The sequence below is a fragment of the Hevea brasiliensis genome, chromosome 1 (genome assembly GCF_030052815.1).
Source record: "Hevea brasiliensis isolate MT/VB/25A 57/8 chromosome 1, ASM3005281v1, whole genome shotgun sequence".
NCBI classification, from domain to species: Eukaryota; Viridiplantae; Streptophyta; class Magnoliopsida; order Malpighiales; family Euphorbiaceae; genus Hevea; species Hevea brasiliensis.
The window spans coordinates 25,665,609-25,687,011 of NC_079493.1; the positions used below are offsets into that span (position 1 = coordinate 25,665,609).

At 35.3% G+C, this 21,403-nt stretch overlaps 2 pseudogenes; one reads left to right on the plus strand and one right to left on the minus strand.

Moving 5' to 3' along the window:
* The first annotated feature begins 1,610 nt into the window (after positions 1-1,610).
* LOC131179130 (protein GAMETE EXPRESSED 2-like) lies at positions 1,611-17,252 on the plus strand (annotated as a pseudogene).
* Positions 17,253-17,468: 216 nt separating this feature from the next.
* On the minus strand, positions 17,469-20,051 carry LOC131179131 (rust resistance kinase Lr10-like; annotated as a pseudogene).
* Positions 20,052-21,403: the final 1,352 nt, after the last annotated feature.

The following is a 21,403-nucleotide window of genomic DNA, read 5'->3' on the forward strand; positions in this document are numbered from 1 at the left end:
GTCATGCTCTAATAAAATATTATATTTTTTAATAATCAAATATTATTTCTCTAATTTTTAAAGTTTAAAAATCATTTATTATTTTTAATTAAAATAAAAAATTTTTTTAAAAAATGGAGAACAGCACACCATTATAGTAAACCTAGATCAACCTCTCCCTCCAGATTCTTCCATCTATCCATCCTTTCCAAGAGCTCTATTCCAATTCAATCGAAAAAAAAAAAAAAGCAAAATTCCAATTCTAGCAAAATAGTCGGAAGATCAAACTTCTCCTTAAATCCTAAAAACATTAAGGATTTGTTTTATAGGAAAATAAAGTGGTTGGAATTATAAGAAAAGTAAAATTTTTATGAAAAAGGAAATTATTATTTTTCTTATAAAATTTTTTGTAAGTAAAGAAAATTATTTAATTATTTTTCATGTTTTGATAGAAAGAAAAGTGATGAGTGAATTTTTTTATATTTTTACTAATATGTGTATTTTAAATAAATAAAATTATATTATAAAATAATTATTAGAGGGAAAAAAGAATAAAGAGAAAAACAAAAAAATTAAAATTATTTTCCCCACTTTTCCACATAATTCTACAATTCTTTTCTTTTTTTTTTCTTTTCTTTTTTACAAAATGAGGGAATTCATCTTTTACTTTATTTTTTTTTTACTTATTTTAACTTTTTCCCCTTCCGACTATTTTCCTCCTTACAAAACATGTCCAAAATCAAAATGCCATATTCAAACAAAGGAACAAAACACCAAACCAAAACATTAAGATTCAAGTAGAAGATCAAAACCTTAAACAAAATAAAAAACTGAAAAACAAAATTGGAGCCCTTGGCTTTCCATCACTAGTGGTCTTTTTCTTCCCTTTTTAGATTCCTCTTTCAATTTCTTAGCGGCCTAGGATTTGAAGCCTTCGGTCTCACACTCGCAAGTTCGCGTTCTTTGCTCTTTGGTCTTCTCTATTTGTTTCTTCTACATTGCCAAGATCCGTGACACCAACAAGAAAATCATTATACATAAATGACCTGGTGCTGTAACCAATTGTTGCTCTTTATATATATATTTTTTAAAATTTTATTTTAATTAAAAATAATAAATAATTTTTAAATGAAAATAATATTTTATTTATACCAAATAATATTTTATTAGAATATGATTAATTTAAATTTGTAAGTGAAGTGCAGGACTAACTTGATAAAAAAGTTGAAAGGCTCGCCCACGAGATGGAATATGCTCGTTCAATTTAATTTATTTTTTATTTTTTATCTAAATTTATTAAAAATTTAAATTTAATTTAATTCAAAAATTAAAAATTAAGGATTACATTTCATGATTAAAAAAAATTAATTTCTTAATTTTGAAGTTAATTTTTTTAATTTTTTAATTTAATTTTAAATATTAAGAAGTTTATTTTTTTTATTTTTTTAAATTTTGAATTAAATTAAATTTAAATTGAAATTTTATATTAAATTAGATAAAAAAAATTGAAAATAGAGCGAATTGGATGCATAATCCAGTTTTAAGGGGGAAAAAAAAAAAAAAAACCAAACACTACGACCCACGTTCTCAACGGCTGGTAACCGTCGATAACTGCTCCGAAACAGTCCAATCGATAAGCATCATCATTTTCAAAGGTTTAATCTTTCCATGCAAATGCGAGTTTCAGGTTCTTTCTCTCTCAATCAATTATGGCAATTCAAGTTCGCTTATGTAGTACTCTCATTTCCCTCCTGGGTTTCCTTTCCCTCTCCTCCCTTGCATTTGAATCATCAACCTCAGGTATCCTATGATTACCACTTGTTTCAAAATTTGTGATGAAGAAACTTGAAATCCTTTAATCTCTCGCAGATAAAGCACAAGTTCCAAATTTCGCTTTCAGTTGGTTAAATGACAACAACAAATTCCAAGCTGGGGATACAGCAGCCATAAAGATCATAGTACTGGGAGAGTTTGACAGTAACGGAAATGTTTCACTTGATAAAAGTGCTTTCAATCCTACCCTTACAGTTAATGGGAAGAGAGGAAATAATTCTTTTGTGTCTGGGGTTTTCCTGGATACTGCAGGGGATATCAGTACCTGGAGAATTCTCTTCACTCCAATCAGGGTTGGGGTTTTTAATGTCTTTATCAATGATGACTCTTTCAAAGTATTTGATTCATCTCTCCATTTCGAAACTGTGCCAGGTCCTAATATGCAATTTTTAGCATTTAACTTCTATTTTCGCGTCTAAGGTAGAACTTGATTTATGATAAACGTTTTCCCTGGGAATGATTAGTAAGTGAAGGCAATTCGTTATTTTAATTATTTTGGCTTTACTTGCTGTTTTTTAATTAAGGAAAGCTGAATTTTTTTTGCAAGCATATGTAAAATGTAATCATGTTAAATTATTGGTGAAGTGCTATTGATTGTTTTAACACTTGTGCTATTGCTCAGTATTATAATGCTTTGCAAATCATCTCTTTGTGAAATGTTATTATTGACTGATATATATTTTTCAAGGACTTTTATATTGTCAAGTACATGTAAAGATGCATACTAACCGCAGTTGCTATTTCCGATTCAAGGTAAAATTTATCCATCTGTCTGCATAGCTTCATGGATGGGATTTTTAAACGAGTTTGAAGCTGGGGAGAGAGCTACAGTTTTTATTGCTCCTAGAGATGCATTTGGGAATAATGTTTCTTCAACTCGTGAAGAATTGCATCCCTATAATTTTACATTGTGTGCACTTTATGCAAATGGTTCCCTTGCTAATGTGCTAAACATCACTCATATTGGCTGGAATGAGCTTGGTTTTATTAACATTGAGTTTATTGTGGCAAAAGCTGGAAACCTTCTATTGCTTGTGAAAGGAGGAAATCAAACCTTGAATGGCTGTCCACTTCCTTTGAAGGTGAATCCAGGTGATTGTGCTGCAGCTCCTCATTTGTTCATAACTTGTATTTAGAGGGATTAATTTTGCAAATAAGAGTTGGTTTTTCATCAATTCATTACTTACTCAGTTAGGTCTTTCTTTCTGAAGATGTTGAAATTGATGAAATCAATTGGTATATTATAAACTTACAATGCATAACTCTACATTGTCTTGAAGTCCATTCTCGTTACAATGCCATAAACAATTGCATTATTTCTGTGAATTTTGTGGTACTCTCTTACTCTGTCTTATCAGTTTCTATATGACAAATAACAAATTTCATTGAGAAATGGATAATTTATACTGGGGAAGAGAAGGGTAAAATCTAGAAAACTCATTAGTATTTCTTTGTATCCAAATTGTGTTGCTGGTACAACTCCCAAGCCCAAGTTGAAAATGTTGCTGTTGATTCTGCTTGACGTGAACCAACATATAATCTTAAGTTTTATCTTGTTAAAAGCATGAAGTTATGTGTGTTTTTTTTTTGAACTGTCTTTTTGCAGGGCCTCTGGATGTTTCCAACTGCCTGCCAAAATGGAAGTTTGAGACAAACGCTTGGCAAATATTTTCCAAAATGGAAATTTTTATTCATCAACAAGATCAGTATGGGAATCTTGTTTCTGGATTATACGAATTTGATGCTGATATTATTGAAAAAGATACAAATCTGTCTATACCTGTTGCAGATTTGTACTTTGAAGAAATGGTACCAGGAATACAGTTATTCTCTTTCAGTCTATTGGAACCAGGAAACTTCTTGCTGACTATATCTAATTTGAAGCATAATAGAAGCATCTCCAATATGCCATTTGCTTATACTGTCTTTATAGGTATGCTCAACATATCTGCTAATTATGTTATTGGAAAATCTGATGGTGCTAGTGTTGAGCTCTTGCCTTCCTCTACCCTACTCCCCTAATATCAATACTTCTTTTCCTTTTCCTTTCTAAAATGCGACAAATTTTTAGTCTGCTATTTATTGATTATGGCTGTTGCCATTGGCAAGGATGCCAAATTAAGGTTTGATTATCCACCATAAATAATTGTCATATTTTGTTTTGTGTTATTCCACCGCCTTCCCCCCCCCCAACTCTACATCATTTGGAGTCATTTCATCTTTGATGCTTCTAGTGCTTGTGTATATATATGTTACTATTTCTTTGAAACAAATGCAAATTTACGTTTCAATTGAACAGGTTATTGTGATGGATCAGCCAGCATTGTCAATGGATCCGGTTTAAATGATTCCGTTGCTGGTGAAATTGCACAGTTTTCGGTTTATTTGATTGACATTTATCAATATCCTGCTTTTGTTGAACTAGGAAGTATTAAAGTGCAGATTGTTAGGGAGAATGATTCCTATAATGTGCAGCCAAGCATCTTTCCAATCATCCATGGTATCTGCTATTTATAAGTTCTTCCCTTTTGATGAACAATCTTAGCAGAGGTTCACGAGGAGGCATGCATCTCTTGAATAGGGAATGGACCTGCTCAAGAACTCAGCTATGCTACTATCAGCCAAACAGAAATTTCTCCTGCACCATCTGATGTTCCAAGGAACATTGTAAGTTGTGCACTTATATATTTCCTTCTGGTCATTGTTGAGAATTCTGACGTTCTTTTCTTCTTCTCTTTTATTCAGTCTGCTGGACACACGGAAGTTCTGGCCAGTGCTTTTAACGTGATTTATACTGCTGAGAAGAGTGGAATCTATGAAATATATGTATTTTGTGGAAATATTTTACTGAGTGGTCACTCATTCAGAGAGGAAGTTAGAGCAGGTATAGTAAGTCTTTTAGATTTTTGTTTTGTGTTAGCGTCATTTTTATTTTCCCTTTCTACCTTTAGCGGTTGTGAACAAAAATGTTTCCCTTTCCATTTTTATAGTTAATAATGCTTTAGATATTAAAATGTGGGTCAGAAGCAAATTATTTGGAATGTTATTATGCTTTTCACATTTGCTTAATTAGTGTGAGAAGAAAAATAATCATAGAATAATTTTCATAACAATTTGATATTCTAAGCTAATTTGGCACTTGCACTACAATCCATGGTTTTCAAAACCGGACAGGACTGGACTGGGATATCTAGGAATCAGACCACTGACAGATCTGGTCTGGGTTTAAAAATGGGTTTCTTTCTTCCTCAGTAAAAAAAAAATGTCTTGTCTATTGGGGGGTGTTGAACACTTGAACTCATGCCTTGTAGAAGAATTTTTTTTTTTTTTCATCAAACCAACCTATTTCCTTAGCAATAAGGGTATGAATAATTTATCTATTTGGTGTAAACTTGAATCATTTTTTTTTTATCTTTTATATTTATAATAAAATTTTTTATCTATTTATTATGCTATAAAATTTTAATATATCAAAATTTATTTTTCACTAATATAAAAATTTATTATTGTGAAAATTTTTTTCTTATTTTTAATTATATATTATTATTATTATTCAAAAAATAAAATTCCAAACATGAATTTAAATTATTTTTAAGAAAAAAGTTTATATAGAATTCAGCTAGCTTTATTTTAACAATTATTAATAAAATATATCAAACTAGTAATTGTAATAATACACTATCATTATTATTATTATTATTGTTATTATTATTATTTTTGAAGAGACTATTAATTTAATATATATATATATATATATATATATATATATATATATATATATATATATATATATATATATATATATATATATATATATATTTTCTGATAGATGAGACGCGAGAAGGAGTCAATAGAAAGCTAGAGCTTTGGAGAAGTACTCTAGAGTCAAAAGACTTTAAGTTAAGTAGAACGAAGACAAAATACATGCATTGCAAGTTCAGTGAAGGCCAAACTGGTGATGGGGAAGGAGTTAGTTTTGATGGAGTGGTACTATCCCAAAGTAACACTTTTACTATCTCGGCTCAGTTCTTCAAGTAGATGGGGGATGTAAGAAGAATGTTAGTCATAAGATTAAAACCGGATGGTTGAAGTGGAGACGTGTCAAGGGAGTTTTATGTGATCGCAAGATTCCCAATAATTTGAAAGGAAAATTTACTGTACAATCATATGACCGGCCATGTTATATGGTAGTGAGTGTGTTACCAAACCCTTGCAAGTATATTCCCGTTATACCCATGGTCCTAAATCCAAGTCACCAGTAATTGAGTGGCTGAATTAGTCAGCAGTAGTTGTTCTCTTTCTGTTTTGATTCTGTTTCAACATTCCTGCATTGTAGGAGGGTATTCCTCCATTTTCCTATTTTCTTGTTGTTAGTGGGAGGTTATTCCTCCATATAGAAGTAGTGCTCCTTGTATGTAGGGAGTAGTTATTTCTGCACTTGTATATATTCAGCAAATCTGATGGAATAAAATAGACTGTTAAAACCCAATTTAAGTCTTCTTGATCGAGGTTTGTGCTCCCTTTATAGTCGACTTTTCTTGTCTTCCACCATAGGTCGCTCAAGGAAACACCTAACCCAAACACCCAAACACCAACCCCTCCTACCCATCGACCCATAACTAGATCCGTTAGCGAGACCATAACAGCTTTGGTATCGAGCACTGCGATTATGGGAGATTGCATTCAAGACCGGTGGCTAAGCTCTTTAACTTGTTATTAGCCGAGCAACAATCCAACAAGGAATTGCACGCCAAATTCGATGCTCTAACTCAGGAATGGGAATCCACTAAAAAGGATTTCCAAACCAAAGAAGATCGAAGTCCGGCAAGCTTACGGAGAGATAAGGGAATTTCGGGTACTGCGAATTCTGAAAAATCTGGAGGAAGCTCGTTTGTACCGAAATTCACAAAACTGGATTTTCCTCGCTATGATGGGAAAGATGACCCTTTGGGATGGCTAAACCGTTGCAAACACTTCTTTTAGCACCAACAAACTCCGGAAGAAGAGATGGTCAGTTTAGCTTCATACCATCTCGAAGGAATTGCCCAACTTTGGTACATGCGATTCTTTGGATGACATTCGAATCCCTCTTGGGTGAGTTTTCTCACCAATGTAACCTCCGTTTTGGGCCTCCAATCCATGACAACAAACTTGGTGAATTAGCTAAACTGAAGCAAATGGGGTCTGTCGCGGATTATCAGAATCAGTTTAAGGCTCTTGTGTCTCGGGCTGGAACTCTCACTCAACACCAAAAGGTCCAATTATACCTCAGTGGCTTACAAGACTCCATTGCGGTTGAAGTGGAGCTTCACCATCCCACCGACTTGGTTAATGCTATGAGCATTTCTCGGCTGTATGAACGCAAACTGTTTCCACATTCTTCAGCTGCGAGGGATACTCGTCGCGCTGCAATTCCACCTGACAACCGCGCCAATCGGATAGTGAGGCGGCTGTCCCCTGATGAAATGGAGGAGAGGCGGAAGAAAGGACTCTGTTTTAATTGTGATGAGCAGTTTGTTCGAGGCCATCAATGTAAGAAATTGTTCTGGATTGATTTGGAAGAGACGGAAGATGTAGAGGATTTCACAGCTGATCCAGAAATTTCTTTGAATGCCATTACTGGGATTCGAAATCCCCAGTCCATGAGGTTGATAGGCAGTTGGATGCTTGGGCAAGTCTTGATCCTCATCGACTCCGGCAGCACTCACAGTTTTGTTTCTGCCGTAAAAGTTGAGGAACTGAATGCTGTGGTAAACAAACAGAATGGTTTAAAGGTACACGTTGCCAATGGCGAGCAACTTACTAGCCCAGGTATTTGTAAGGGAATTTCGGTCCTTCTGAAGTCTAATTCTTTCATGGTTGATTTGTTTGTTTTACCCTTAACCAATTTCGATATGGTTTTGGGGGTTAATTGGCTTCGAACCTTGGGACCCATTCTGTGGGATTTCACCATTATGAGCATGAGCTTTTATCAACAGGGCCACTTAGTGACATTGCAGGGTATTACTTCTTCAAGCTCTTCCCACGGTTCAGATCTGAACAACATGCAGATTTCATCTGACCCAGACATCCAACTCCAGAAATTATTGGCGGAATTTGCTTCTTTATTCAATGCTCCTCTTTGGCTGCCCCTAGCGATCTTGTGATCATCGTATTCCCTAATCCCGAGCTGGTCTGTGGTAGTTCGACCATACCGTTACCCTCATGGTCGGAAGGACGAAATTGAAAAGCAATGTCTTGCAATGTTACACAGGTATAATCCGTCCCAGCCGTTCCCCATTCTCGTCGCCGGTGATTCTGGTTCCCAAAGCTGATGGTTCCTGGCGCCTTTGTGTTGATTACAGAGAATTAAACGCCAAAACCATCAAAGACAAATTCCCTATTCCGGTTATTGACGAATTATTGGAGGAATTGGGTGGAGCTAAGTTCTTCTCAAAGTTAGATCTGCTTTCGGGTTACTTTCAGGTGGGGATGCATCCTGCTGATATAGAGAAAACTGCCTTCCGCACTCACCACGGACACTTTGAATTCCTGGTGATGCCGTTTGGATTATCCAACGCTCCCTCAACTTTTCAGGCCCTAATGAACGAGGTATTCCAACTTTACTTACGAAAATTTGTACTCGTCTTTTTTGACGATATTTTGGTTTTCAGTCAATCCTGGGCAGAACACATCCACCATTTGCGGCTGGTTTTCCAATTGCTGTTACAGAACCAGTTGGTGCTCAAACGGTCGAAGTGTGTCTTCGGTCAATCTCAGATTTCCTATTTGGGTCATATTATTTCTTCCCAAGGAGTGCAGGTGGATCAGTCCAAAGTTGCTGCTGTATTCGAATGGCCAAAGCCCAACACCATTCGTGGGTTACGTGGATTCCTAGGGCTCACAGGTTATTATCGCAAGTTTGTGCAGAATTACGGCATCATTGTCGCCCCCCTCACTGCTATGTTGCGTAAAAACAACTTCCACTGGACTGATCACGCTATCGATGCATTCCAGAAGTTAAAGGCAGCCTTGACATCTACTCCAATCCTGCTTCTACCAAATTTTGATCTAACTTTTGTTATAGAATGTGACGCTTCTAGTACAGGGATTGGAGCAGTCTTGTTACAATACAATCGGCCAGTCGCATATTTCAGCCGTTCCTTGGCAGCTCGTCATCAAAATCTTCCGGCTTACGAGCGAGAATTGATTGGCTTAGTGAAGGCACTAAAGCATTGGCATTCCTATCTGTGGGGACGTGAATTTATTGTTCGGACAGATCATTATACATTGAAATATCTGCTTGAGCAGCGCCATCTCTCAGCAACTCAACAACATTGGATTAGCAAGCTCCTGGGTTTTTCTTTTACTGTTGAATACAGGGCTGGCAAATCTAATGTGGTGGCGGACGCTCTTTCTCGATGGAATGCCGATGATTCAATCCTTATGGCTGTTTCCATGCCTCAACTCAGTTTGTTTGATGAAATTCGGAAGGAACATAGTGATTCACCAGCAATTCAGCAACAAATCTCTGCAATTACCAATGGAAAAGTCGCTTCAAAATGGGTTTTTCGGGATGGGTTACTCTTCTACAATAACAGAGTTTACCTACCTCCCAATTCCCCATCAATTCAGCTGGTTGTTAGTGCTCTTCACAACAAAAGTCATGAAGGTTACCAGAAGACATTATACAGAATCACTAGAGATTTCTATTGGCAGGGGATGAAAAATTTCGTAAGGGATTTTGTGCGTTCTTGTGATGTATGTCAGCGGCATAAAACTGACACACTACAACCAGCGAGACTCCTTCAACCTTTGCCCGTTCCCACTCAAATTTGGGCTGATATCTCCATTGACTTCATAGAAGGCATTCCCACTTCACGCGGAAAGAATGTTTTAATGGTTGTCGTTGATCGGTTCTCAAAGTACGGACATTTTTTGGCTCTCACTCACCCGTACACCGCTGTAAGTGTTGCTCGCACCTTCTTTGACAACATTTTTAAATTACATGGGTTGCCAGAAACTATGGTCAGTGACAGGGATGTGACTTTCACAAGTTCTTTTTGGAAAGAACTATTCCGTTTATGTGGGACCAAGCTGTGTTTCAGTTCCTCTTACCATCCACAATCTGACGGACAGACAGAGGTTGTGAACCGTACTGTTGAAATGTATCTCCGCTGTTTCACTAGTTCATCGCCATCAAAGTGGATTGATTGGTTGTCTTGGGCTGAATACTGCTACAACACCAGCTACCATACCTCACTTAAATCCACACCTTTTGAGACTGTTTATGGTCGACCACCTCCTCGACTATTATCTTACTTGCATGGCAGTTCTTCAATTGAAGCTGTTGATATTACTGCGCCAACGGGATGACATCTGCACCTACTTCGCCAAAATCATTACAAGCCCAAAATAAGATGAAAGCCACTTATGATCGGTCCACGCCATTTGGAATTTAAAGTTGGTGACATGGTCTGCTGCGTTTAAAGGCGTATAGACAACGATCGATTGCAAAAAGAACTAATCACAAGTCTGTCCGCGAGTTTTACGGACCCTTTCGGGTTACGGAATGCATTGGCACCATGGCCTATAAACTAGACCTTCCAGTGAGTCCAAGATCCACCTGTTTTCCATGTTTCCTATCTCAAGCCTTATCATGCGGTCGCCACTGTCACTCCAACATTACCACCTACCATTCTTTTGGAGGATCATGTCCATCCTTTAGCCATTACGGATCATCGTATCAAAGGAGGAATTCGGAGGTTTTAATTCATTGGAGTCATTCTTCACCAGCAGATGCTTCGTGGGAAAGGGTCCAGCATATAACAGACAAGTTTCCAGACTTCAAGCTTGCGGACAAGCTTCCATTGGGGGCGGGAAGTAATGTTACCAAACCCCTGCAAGTATATTCCCGTTATACCCATGGTCCTAAATCCAAGTCACCAGTAATTGAGTGGCTGAATTAGTCAGCAGTAGTTGTTCTCTTTCTGTTTTGATTCTGTTTCAACATTCCTGCATTGTAGGAGGGTATTCCTCCATTTTCCTATTTTCTTGTTGTTAGTGGGAGGTTATTCCTCCATATAGAAGTAGTGCTCCTTGTATGTAGGGAGTAGTTATTTCTGCACTTGTATATATTCAGCAAATCTGATGGAATAAAACAGACTGTTAAAACCCAATTTAAGTCTTCTTGACTGAGGTTTCAGGCTCCCTTTAACGAGTCTAACTTTTTCTTGTCTTCCACCATAGGTTGCTCAAGGAAACACCCTAACCCAAACACCCAAACACCAACCCCTCCTACTACCCATCGACCCATAACTAGATCTGTTAGCCGGGACCATAACAGAGTGTTGGACACTGAAGGAGTCGTATGCGTCTAAGATAAGAGTTGTAGAGATGAGAATGTTAAGGTGGATGAGTGGCCATACTAGACTAGATAAAGTCCGTAATGAGAGTATTAGAGAAAATGTAGGAGTGGTGCCAATTGAGAATAAGTTGAGAGAAAAGAGATTGAGGTGGTTTGGTCATGTGAAGCGTAGACATACGGAGGCTCCAGTTAGACAAGTAGAGCACATTAGGTTAGAGGACAGAAAGGAAAAAAAAAGGGTAGACCTAAATTGACTTGGAGGAGAGTAGTACAACATGACCTAGAAGCATTACACATTTCTGAGGATTTAATCCAAAATCGTTTAGAGTGGAGAAAGCGAATTCATATAGCCGACCCCAAATTTTTTGGATAAAGGCTTAGTTGAGTTGAGTTGAGTTGAGTGTATATATATATTTTAAATTTATACTGATTAGACTCTGTTCAACCTTAAACTCTTAGCACTTTTGCCTTTACCGGTTCAATAATCAGGTTTGAAAACCTTAATACAATCATAGCATACATTTGGGTTCATGTAGGCAACCCCTGCAATTTATGAATAAAAATATCCACGTTTGATTTTAAAGTGTAGGTTAAAGTGCACTCGTGTCTTTGTAACTTAAAATACCTCATGAATGATTGAACTATGTAAAATTTAGTCACTTATTTTATTTTATTTTATGAAAACAAAAGGCGTGTAGTTGAACTTCAAGACAATAAATCCTTAGTTTTTATTTTAATGTTTCATTTTACACTTGTGGTTGTTATTCATTGGTGTAGTTGGCTTTTTTTTCCTTCATGTTTTATTTTTTATTGCTTGATCTATAATGGTGGCAATCTCAAATAATTGCATACTATAAGTTTCTCCCTTGATATGTAACTAAAGTTTTTCTCACTTTTCGTAGGTGAGGTTAATGTATCTCTTTCAAAAGTTGTGAAATTTGCTCCCAAGGTGCCAATGCTTACTGAGAATGAAATATGGGTCCAATTGATGGACACATTTTCTAATCTGTCTGTCCCAACAACATCGCTGAAACTAGAGATTGCTTCAACAGGTCTGGTTTTTCGACTGGGATGTTTGTAGATAATGATGATGGGTCATATACTTGTCAATATATGGCTAGAGATGTTGGAACCTATGAGATGTGTGTTTCATTTGATGGCATACGTTTCTCACCGTGCCCTTTGGGGGTCAATGTGTATGGTGGTAAGTTATAACAGCATCAATACATGGTAATCTCTCTTCACTATAAACTATCATTAATGTATATACTTTAGGATTTGGTGGTGTCTTTGGTATAGCAAGATGAACTTGATTTGTCCTCTTAGTATGTGATTTGAAGATGTTTAAACTTTGTTTAAGGTTTATAGGAAACTATCGTTGGAATTCTATGAAAAATGACAAAGCACTATATATTCATCGGTTTCTAATTGGTAGAAATGCCTGATTTGATTTGTTTTTAAAGCCATGAGATAGTACGTTATCTCAAGTAGGGAGGCCAAAAGGCTTGTGCTAGGTGCAAATTAAGGTGATCAACTCTTTTTTGAAATTTTTATTCAACAAAATATGATAATTATCATGTGTAGCATTGATTTTTGAGTGCAGCAGCTGCTTTGGTAAAAGGAAATTTAATAAGAGTATGGATTTATAAGGATGATATATGCAAGAAACATAATTTTGAGGCAACATATGTTTTCTTACTCGGGCAATTTAAAGAACCCTCTTGATATACATTTTTGTTGGAGATATAACCTATTCTATTTAAAAATAGACTAAAGTTGTTTTATTTGACATCTCTGTTAGAGGTTGGTCAATGGAACAATAACATAGAGACTCAAATTTAAGTGAAATTAGAAATTATAACCTATATAATGCATGTTGACAAAAAAAAAAAAGAAAAAAAAAGGAGCAAGGTGTAGATTATGTAAACACAGGAGATTTTGGTAATTTTCCTCACTTTTAACTGTATACATACTATTATTCTTTTTCCCTCTTTCCAACTGCATGTAAGAAGATCTCCATTCAGTAAAGGCTATTTAGTGGGATAAAATTATGAGATCAGTGATTTATCTGTTTGAACATAAAAGATAAAATTCATGAACATAGTTATCTGAATGGGGGACAATGAGACATTTCAGCACTTTCTGCATGGAAGTGATGTATTTGTGATTGCCATGGTGGACATACCAGAATTTTTTTTTATACCATTTCTACATGATGGGCGCTCTAAATTGTAATTTGTTTTCCATTAGATGGATAAAATTTGATATTTTTCTAAGATAGCTGGTTTCAATGTTTTCCAGGTGAATATTTTCCTAAAGCTTATGATGATAAAATTTCTGTGTGGGGATGAGTCTATTGCTTTTGATGTTTTAGCAAATGATTACTTTGCTGGACACAATGCAAGCATTGTTGAATTCTTGAAAGTAAGACAATTATTTTAGTTTTTTTATAATGTCTTTTCTTTTCTTGCAAATGGGAGGATCACATTATTTTCATGTTCCTAATGTTTTTCCATCTGCAACTGCAATTATTTTTACATGGTTAGCTATTATGACATTCGTCAGTTTGCATTTGAGATTATGCTTATATTGCTGATTTATTTCTTGGAAGAGCTTGCTTGGAAAATTGACATACTGTTTTGCATTGTAATTTGTCAGCCAGATTATGGTTCACTTTTACAGGATGGACATCTCTTTAGATATACCCCCTATCAAAATTATTATGGGAGTGACTCTTTTATGTATACGATATCGGATGTAAATGGCAATCTTGCTTCTGCTGCTGTAAACATTTCTGTTCTTAATATCCCACCCCAATTTATTTCATCTCCGAGTCAACTACAAGCAACTGAGGATATGATAAGCCCCAGATATGGGTACATCACCATTTCTCATTAAACTTTATTTTTGTTGTTAGTAATTTGAAATTTTGTATTGGCTGATGTTTTACTGGATTTATGCTCTTCTGATGTTATGATTCTTGTGCATTGCAGTGGTTTCTCAGGGTTTGAGATTAGGTCTTCTGATCCAATGGAGAACATTTCTGTCACTCTTAGAGCAGACTCTGGAACTCTGTTTTTGTCTCCTATGCTGATGCGATTTTGGCATCCAATTTGGGGGGAATTTTCTGTCAAGAAAGAAGATGATGAAGCAAAGAGTTTGACATTAGAGGGGTCTGTAGATTTGATGAATCTAGCACTTCAGTCAATTCAATACCTCGGGTACTATCTACTTATCCTATTGTTTAGATTCGTGAAGTCATTGGACCAGTAGTCCAATGAGTGCCTGTCTGATAATGCCATATTAGGGAGTCGAGCACCTTCTTCCCCTTACTGAACTTAAAAAAAAGTTTTTCTCCATGATACAGTCAACGATTTTTGCTTATGTTCCTTTTTTAAAGTGACAGGGAAGTTTCATGAATCTACAATCTCATAAGAAAATGACCATCATCTCAACGTAGAAAGGATTTACATGGGATAAAATGGAAGGATAAAGCAGTTAAATATTAGTTAAGTTTGGAAACTTGATTATCTGTGGTTTATTGAACAGTTTTGCGATACATGGACTGTCTACTAAAGGATTTTAATATTAGTAGTAATACTTTGGAACCTAATGCCCATCTAATGTTAAGAAAAGTAAGAAAAAAACAGATGAATTATTTCAATTAAAAGGAAATAATAGGAATAGGAAAGGAGGTAGAGAAGTAGTTGTATTCACATTTTATAGCTTTTAAATTTTGTTTGCAGGATAATAGAGCGGCACCAATGTTCCTTGATGTTTTTGTGGCATAAATCTCTCTCAACTTTATATATTCATGGTCTGGTCTTTAGTATGTGCCGTTAACTTTTTTCCCCACCTTAATCAGAAATGATAATTTCAGTGGTGATGATACTGTTCGTGTTTCTGCCGGCAACAAGAATGGGATAAATGATTTAGCAGTTCCAGCTTTTGTGGAACCTATCAATGATCCTCCATTTATTAACGTTCCCAAATTTATCACATTGAAGGGCAATGAGGATGAGTCACTGATCTTTAACAAAGCTAGAGACAAGTTTGAGTTTTGTGTTGGAGATCCAGATCTTCTTAACTTCCCTGGTATAAATATGGATGTTTTCTTTAGACATTGGAATTGATCGTACATGAAAAATTTTATACTAAATCTAAAGAGAATTGTACTTCTTTGAAAGTTAAATTTGCTAATTTGAAGTTTAAGTCGCTTTATCCATAAATGATAAATTTCAAATCGAGTGAATTGCATTAGTATCTGAATCGGAAGTTCTACTGACAACTTAATGGTGGAATTTTCCATTCTTAATGGTAATCAAACTAGCTAGATGGAAATTAAGAAAAATCTACTCTTTTTTTTTTTAAGGGAAAGTGGCGGACTTTTTAGGTCTTAAAATTAAGGTAGACTTGTTAGAAATGTCTTTTGGGTAGTTTATTTTCTGCTTGTTGATATGTTTCAGGCAAAGAGTCTCGCTTTATAGTCGCGTTTTCTGTTGAAGTTGATGATGGATTTTTGGTAACCAGCCTACCAGCTGAACTTATAGATACAACTGAACTGAGGCTAATGAATAGCTATCAATGGCAACCTCTTCAGACATATGTTACTATCTCAAAGCGTTTTATGGTCAAAGCTAAAGGAATCAGATTTCAGGGGACAATTATTCATTGCAACGTTGTCATGCAACAACTATCATATCATGTGAGCATGCTCATTTATTGGAAGTTTTAGAAGAAATATAAATTCCAGGCTAGTGTATCTGGTTTAAAAGTGTGAGAAGATACACTTTACTTTTATTATTTTTTTTTAATATACTGCTTAAATTAAGCATCCATTTGTTAATAGACTTGATTTTCTTTTCTTATGTTTCTTTTTGGAGGATAGGGTGGAGAAAATGGTGCTGTTTTGACGCTGAAATTAAATGATATGGGACATTATGGTTGTTATTCAGATTGTGCTGACAATATTTCAATGCCTTTACATGTCATGGCTTCTGTAAATCTTATCCGAAAAAGGCCAATGAGTTCATTGGCAGTTCATAGTAAGTGACAATCTTAAAAATTTTCTTCCAGAACTTGCTTTATTTTATTTGAGATTACTTTTTTATTATTTTTAATTCTGTTAGATGTTAGAAACTTGCTTTATTTTTATGAATTATCGAGTCAAACTGCGTCTGTTTGAAGTAATAACTTGTTATGAGCACTGCATTACTGAATATTGCAAAGTGAAGGACATAAATTTTTTTGTATTTAGTAAACTCAGATTAATTTCATTCTGTGGGTGCAGCCCTTGGATCAGCTGTCATTATTGAATTTTTTATGGTTCTCTCTTTTGGAGTAGTACTTCTATTCTTCACATGCAAATGTGCAATTCTTCTTGTGAATGAAAGAAGCAGCTGCAAAATCCAAAACTCTAAACAGTCTGGTTTGCGAAATTTTCAAAAGGAATCTGTAAGTGGGCATTGGGATTTGGTTTTCACATGTATTTTGAGGCATTTTAACATTAGCTAGCTCATTCTTACTTTTGTTGATGATGTCCTCCAGCTGAACTAGTACATTTTTCCCATAATACTGTTACATATAATTTTTGGATGTTGTACTTGGAGCACAAGTTTTAATGTTGCTTGAATTATCTTACGCTGTCAAGGGTTGATTTATCTGAGAAAACAACTGAATTCACTGGTGGTTGTTCTCGACTTCTCTCACTCTTCCATCGACCTTTGAACTTTCAACAGCGGTGACTAGCTAATGACTGCACATTTTGGAAATGGATTCATAGCTAGGGTAGAGAAACGAGTTTGAGCTTTTCTTACACATTTTGGCTTCACTAACAAACATTTTTTTTGCGAATATGCAGCTCTTGCCGTCACTTTGGAGTCAGAGAATCTGGCCTGGATGTACATAGCCCCTCTCAATCTACTAGTGGTCACCGTCTAAAAAACTCTGCCTAGTTTTATGCCACTTGCTATTGAGAAGGTTTCATAAACAAGAAGTTGATCTATTGTGTGAAATTATAAACCATGCGATGTAGACATTGAAGGAATTGAGAAGACATTAGATTGTTTTACTACTGTTATTGAAACATGTGTCTATTCCTTATTCTTCATGCAAGGATTTGCACATTCTGAAGATGCTTTAACTCAAATAACTTTTTTTTTTTTTCCCAAACTCTTTTGTTCATATACTTGAGTTTCCTGTGCTTTATTCCAACAAGTGAAATCACATGACCTATGTTAGAAGTGATGATTAGATATTGGAGCTTAAAGCTTAAGAAGCAATCGCTGCATGGAAAAACAAAACCAACAAATAGTGAAACATCTGCAAATGCATTATCATTAGGTTTAGAAGAACCACAAATAGGATGCAAATAAAGGTAGCTTGCACTTGCAAGTTAAAAACAGAATCATTACAAACTATCATCGAGTCATTAATCAACTCTAGTGTTTAGAGCAATTTAAAAGGATGCAAGATGAAGAAGATTTCTGTTCTACCATTTAAAATGGAAAGACTACTCGTTCAACGAGTGGCATGTTGGCCTTCCCCTGCACTCAGCAGAATATTTCCTATGTGTCCACCCGAATTTTCAGCCAAGCTATTTGATTCTGTAAACTCATCTGATGTTAATGACAATCTTCCCCCATCGGTAATCATTGAATCTGCTGGAAATAGAACAGGCCTGGGAGGCATTTGTAGGCTTTCAAAATCTCCTTCAAGCATCTCTATAACTTTGTTCATTGCAGGACGATTAGAAGGTTGAAACTGTACGCACCATAATCCTGTTATCATCATTTTCCTAGCTTTTATATTTTCCTCCCTTGTTATATCTTCTATTGGTAAATTTCCACTAGAAAGTTTGGTCATAAACTCGAAACGTACTGTAAACTTCACTTACACTTTCAGCAAATGTATTTACTTTCTTCCCTCTGTCCGCCATTTCTAAGACCAACTGTCCAAAGCTATACACATCTGCTTTATATGAGACGCGTTCAATGTTTTGTAGAATTTATTTCTATATAATATCTCTGGTGCCATATATCCTAATGTTCCCCTTTCAGCTGTAAGAGATGGAATGCTCCCCTTGGTTGGATAAAATTTAGCAATCCCAAAATCAGATATCTTTGGAGTGAAATTTTCATCCAAAAGAATGTTGTGAGGTTTGATATCAAAATGAAGGATTTGCATGTCTCAACCTCCATGTAGATATTCAATGCCATGAGCAACTCCAAGGGATATCTCATATAGTTTTTCCCAACTTAAAGAAATGGATCCTTCACGACAAGTAATATAATTATTAAGAGATCCTTTAGACATGAATTCATATATAAGAGCTCGTCTTGATCCCTTGGCACAAAAACCAATTAGTTTTACCACATTAACATGGTGAATCTTCCCAGTAGTAGCAACTTCATTAATAAAATCTTGTCCATCAGCTTTAGATTTATCCAATATTTTCACTGCAGCAAATTGACCACTACAAGCTTTCCTTTATACACAGTAGCAAAGCCTCCTTCTCCCAACTTTTCCTTGAAACCTCTAGTAATCTTCTTAATGTCCGAGTAAGAATATCTTATCGGCATAAGGTTATTATGGGTTTGTAGGAATTCTTCAATTGTGTCATATTCCGACCGATGTTTCCTTCGCCATTTGAATACAAGAAAAGCAATTACAAATGGAAGTCCAAACAAAGCTCTTCCAACCAAAAACTTTCCTGCATTTACGAAGCAGTCAAGAGAGGCAATGCAAGAGTTACGTTTATAGAAGTGCAAGGTTTTCATGTGTGTCGTGTGTTCTCATGTTGTCTCTATATATAAATATGATAATGATATATTTTCAGATTCATTAACCGAAGTTCTTAGTTCTTACCAATAACAGTGAATATCAATGAGTACTCAACTGCGGAAAATGTAGAAAAAATTACTGATGTTGATATTCAATAAAAAGAAATAATTAATTAAATATGATCACGTATCATGTAATAAGTGGAGAGAGACCTTACATTCGATTGCATCGACGATCGCACTGATTCCATAAATCAATGCCCTGAGCCGATCTTGTATTCCTTCATTAATCAATAGAAAACAATGGTATCATATAAGAAATCCAAACGTGATTTATTTAAAATCCAATGTGCCTGATTTCAGATGACTTGTAATTTATTTAAAATCTCATTTGATTTGAAATGATACAAATTTAAATGAGTGGCAAAATTGATTTCATGATAACAAAGTTAGAAAATTATCGATATATAATTTTTTTTTTTTTGAAATTTTTTATAGCTCACACTTAATAAAAGAACCTGACGGGCATTCATTTTAAAAAAAATATATTAATCAATATGGTTATCTCAGAGTTATTAATAACTAATTTTGTTTTGATAAATAATAATTATATATTATAAAAAAAAAATAGATGAAAACATTAAATACTTACCGAAGTGGTTAGTAGTGTCATTAGTATCCTGGTAGAAATGGAAATAGTTGTTGTACTTCCAGCAAAGCTCAAACCCATATGCAAGTTGCCTGTGAATTTCAACGCAGGATATATTATCCTTGTTCTCGAAAGCCTCTTCATATGGAAGCAAATAAATCATCTCTACGCTGCACGACTCCATCAAATCAGATACCTCGGTATGTTCATCTATAATCTTCGCATAGGTATGCGTCTGCAAAGCAGAACCTCCATTAATGCAAGTAGAACAGTCCAGATAAGAGGGAGAGTACACTGGATTTGGGCACTTTATGAAACTAATCATAGGCGCTGAATAGAAATTCCAGTATCGATCATCTCCCTCCGAGAAGTTGCTAGGAGTTAAAGGAAAACGAGGAATGGAGGAGCAATCATCTGGGTTGATGCCATCATCCACCAGTCGGATGGTGAAGTGATCGTAGTTGATGGCTGATGTTGTGTCCGCAAGTGCACGGGTCACAGTAGTATAGTTTTAAAAAATGATATGAATTGTGCTTAAATTAGATATAAAACGATAAGTTAATTAAAATGGCAAAATTTAAAGATATAAAATGAAATTTAAAATTTAAGATTGATATTTGAGGAATTTAAGCTAAATTAAACAATTAACTAGATTAATTAAACTAGATTATCAAAATTTAATTTGAAATTTCTATTTATGAAATTGGGAGGAATTAAATCTAAATTCAATAAAAATTAAAGTGATTCTAGAGATTGGATTTTCCATATTGTTTGCATGTGGTTTATCCCTAATTTAGCCAAACACATGAGAATTGTAATTTTGAGGGAAATCAATTCTTAAATTTTTGAAACCTTTTTCAAGCATTTCAAAGTTGGTTTTCATTAAATCAAACCATGTTTTCACGGTATTTTAAACCTAACAAAAACCCAATTAAAGTTCTAATTGATTTTGGAAAGTCCCCTTAATCCTCTTAGCTTATCTCTAACACCAAGAAAACTAAGTTTATTGCAAGATTATCTATCCCAAATATTCACTTTTCAGTCCATCTATTAAGGATTAAAGCTTAACTTAATGAGGGCTCATTCATCAAGCAAGGCAACAAGCTCACAAGCAATAAATCAAAATGTAACAAACCTCATTTAAATGACTAAATCAGTTAAAAACCACAATACAAAACAATATTTACAAACCCATCTCTAGAATCTCAAATAACTACTCACAAATCATAGTTTCAAGACAAACCCAAGTGTATAAATGAAGAAATAATGAGAATCTAAGCTAAGGAGTAGAAAAACCCAGAAGAATGCTGCTAAATCTACTGCTGGAGAGTGCAGAAAATGGCCTCTGCAGCTGCTGGAAAATGGCTGCCGTCCTTCTCTCTTTCTCCCTTCTTTCTTGCCAAAAATGCCTCCCTCCCTCCTTATGGAAAGAAATTGATAAAGGAGACTTTATATGGGTTAGGGGTCTGCCCTAGAATGGGTAAAAAGGTGGAAGATTCCAGAGAAAGTGAGGTATAAAATCAGAGTAACGAAAATGTCACGTCAGCCATTTCCAGTAAAAACGACATAAGCTGAATTGGTTATGTCGCGGGTTGTGTCGCCGGTTGTGTAACTCTCGGCCTGAATATCTGACGATCGACACAACCTGCGACATAAGCTAAATCGGTTGTGCTGCAGGTTGTGTAACTCTCGGCCAATTTTTACTCAACTTCAAAAATTTTTGCAATTCAACTCTAATCTCCTCCAAATGGCTACTCTGATCAAAATACACCAAATTTCTCCAAATTTAACCTACAAAACAAATAAATTCCAAAA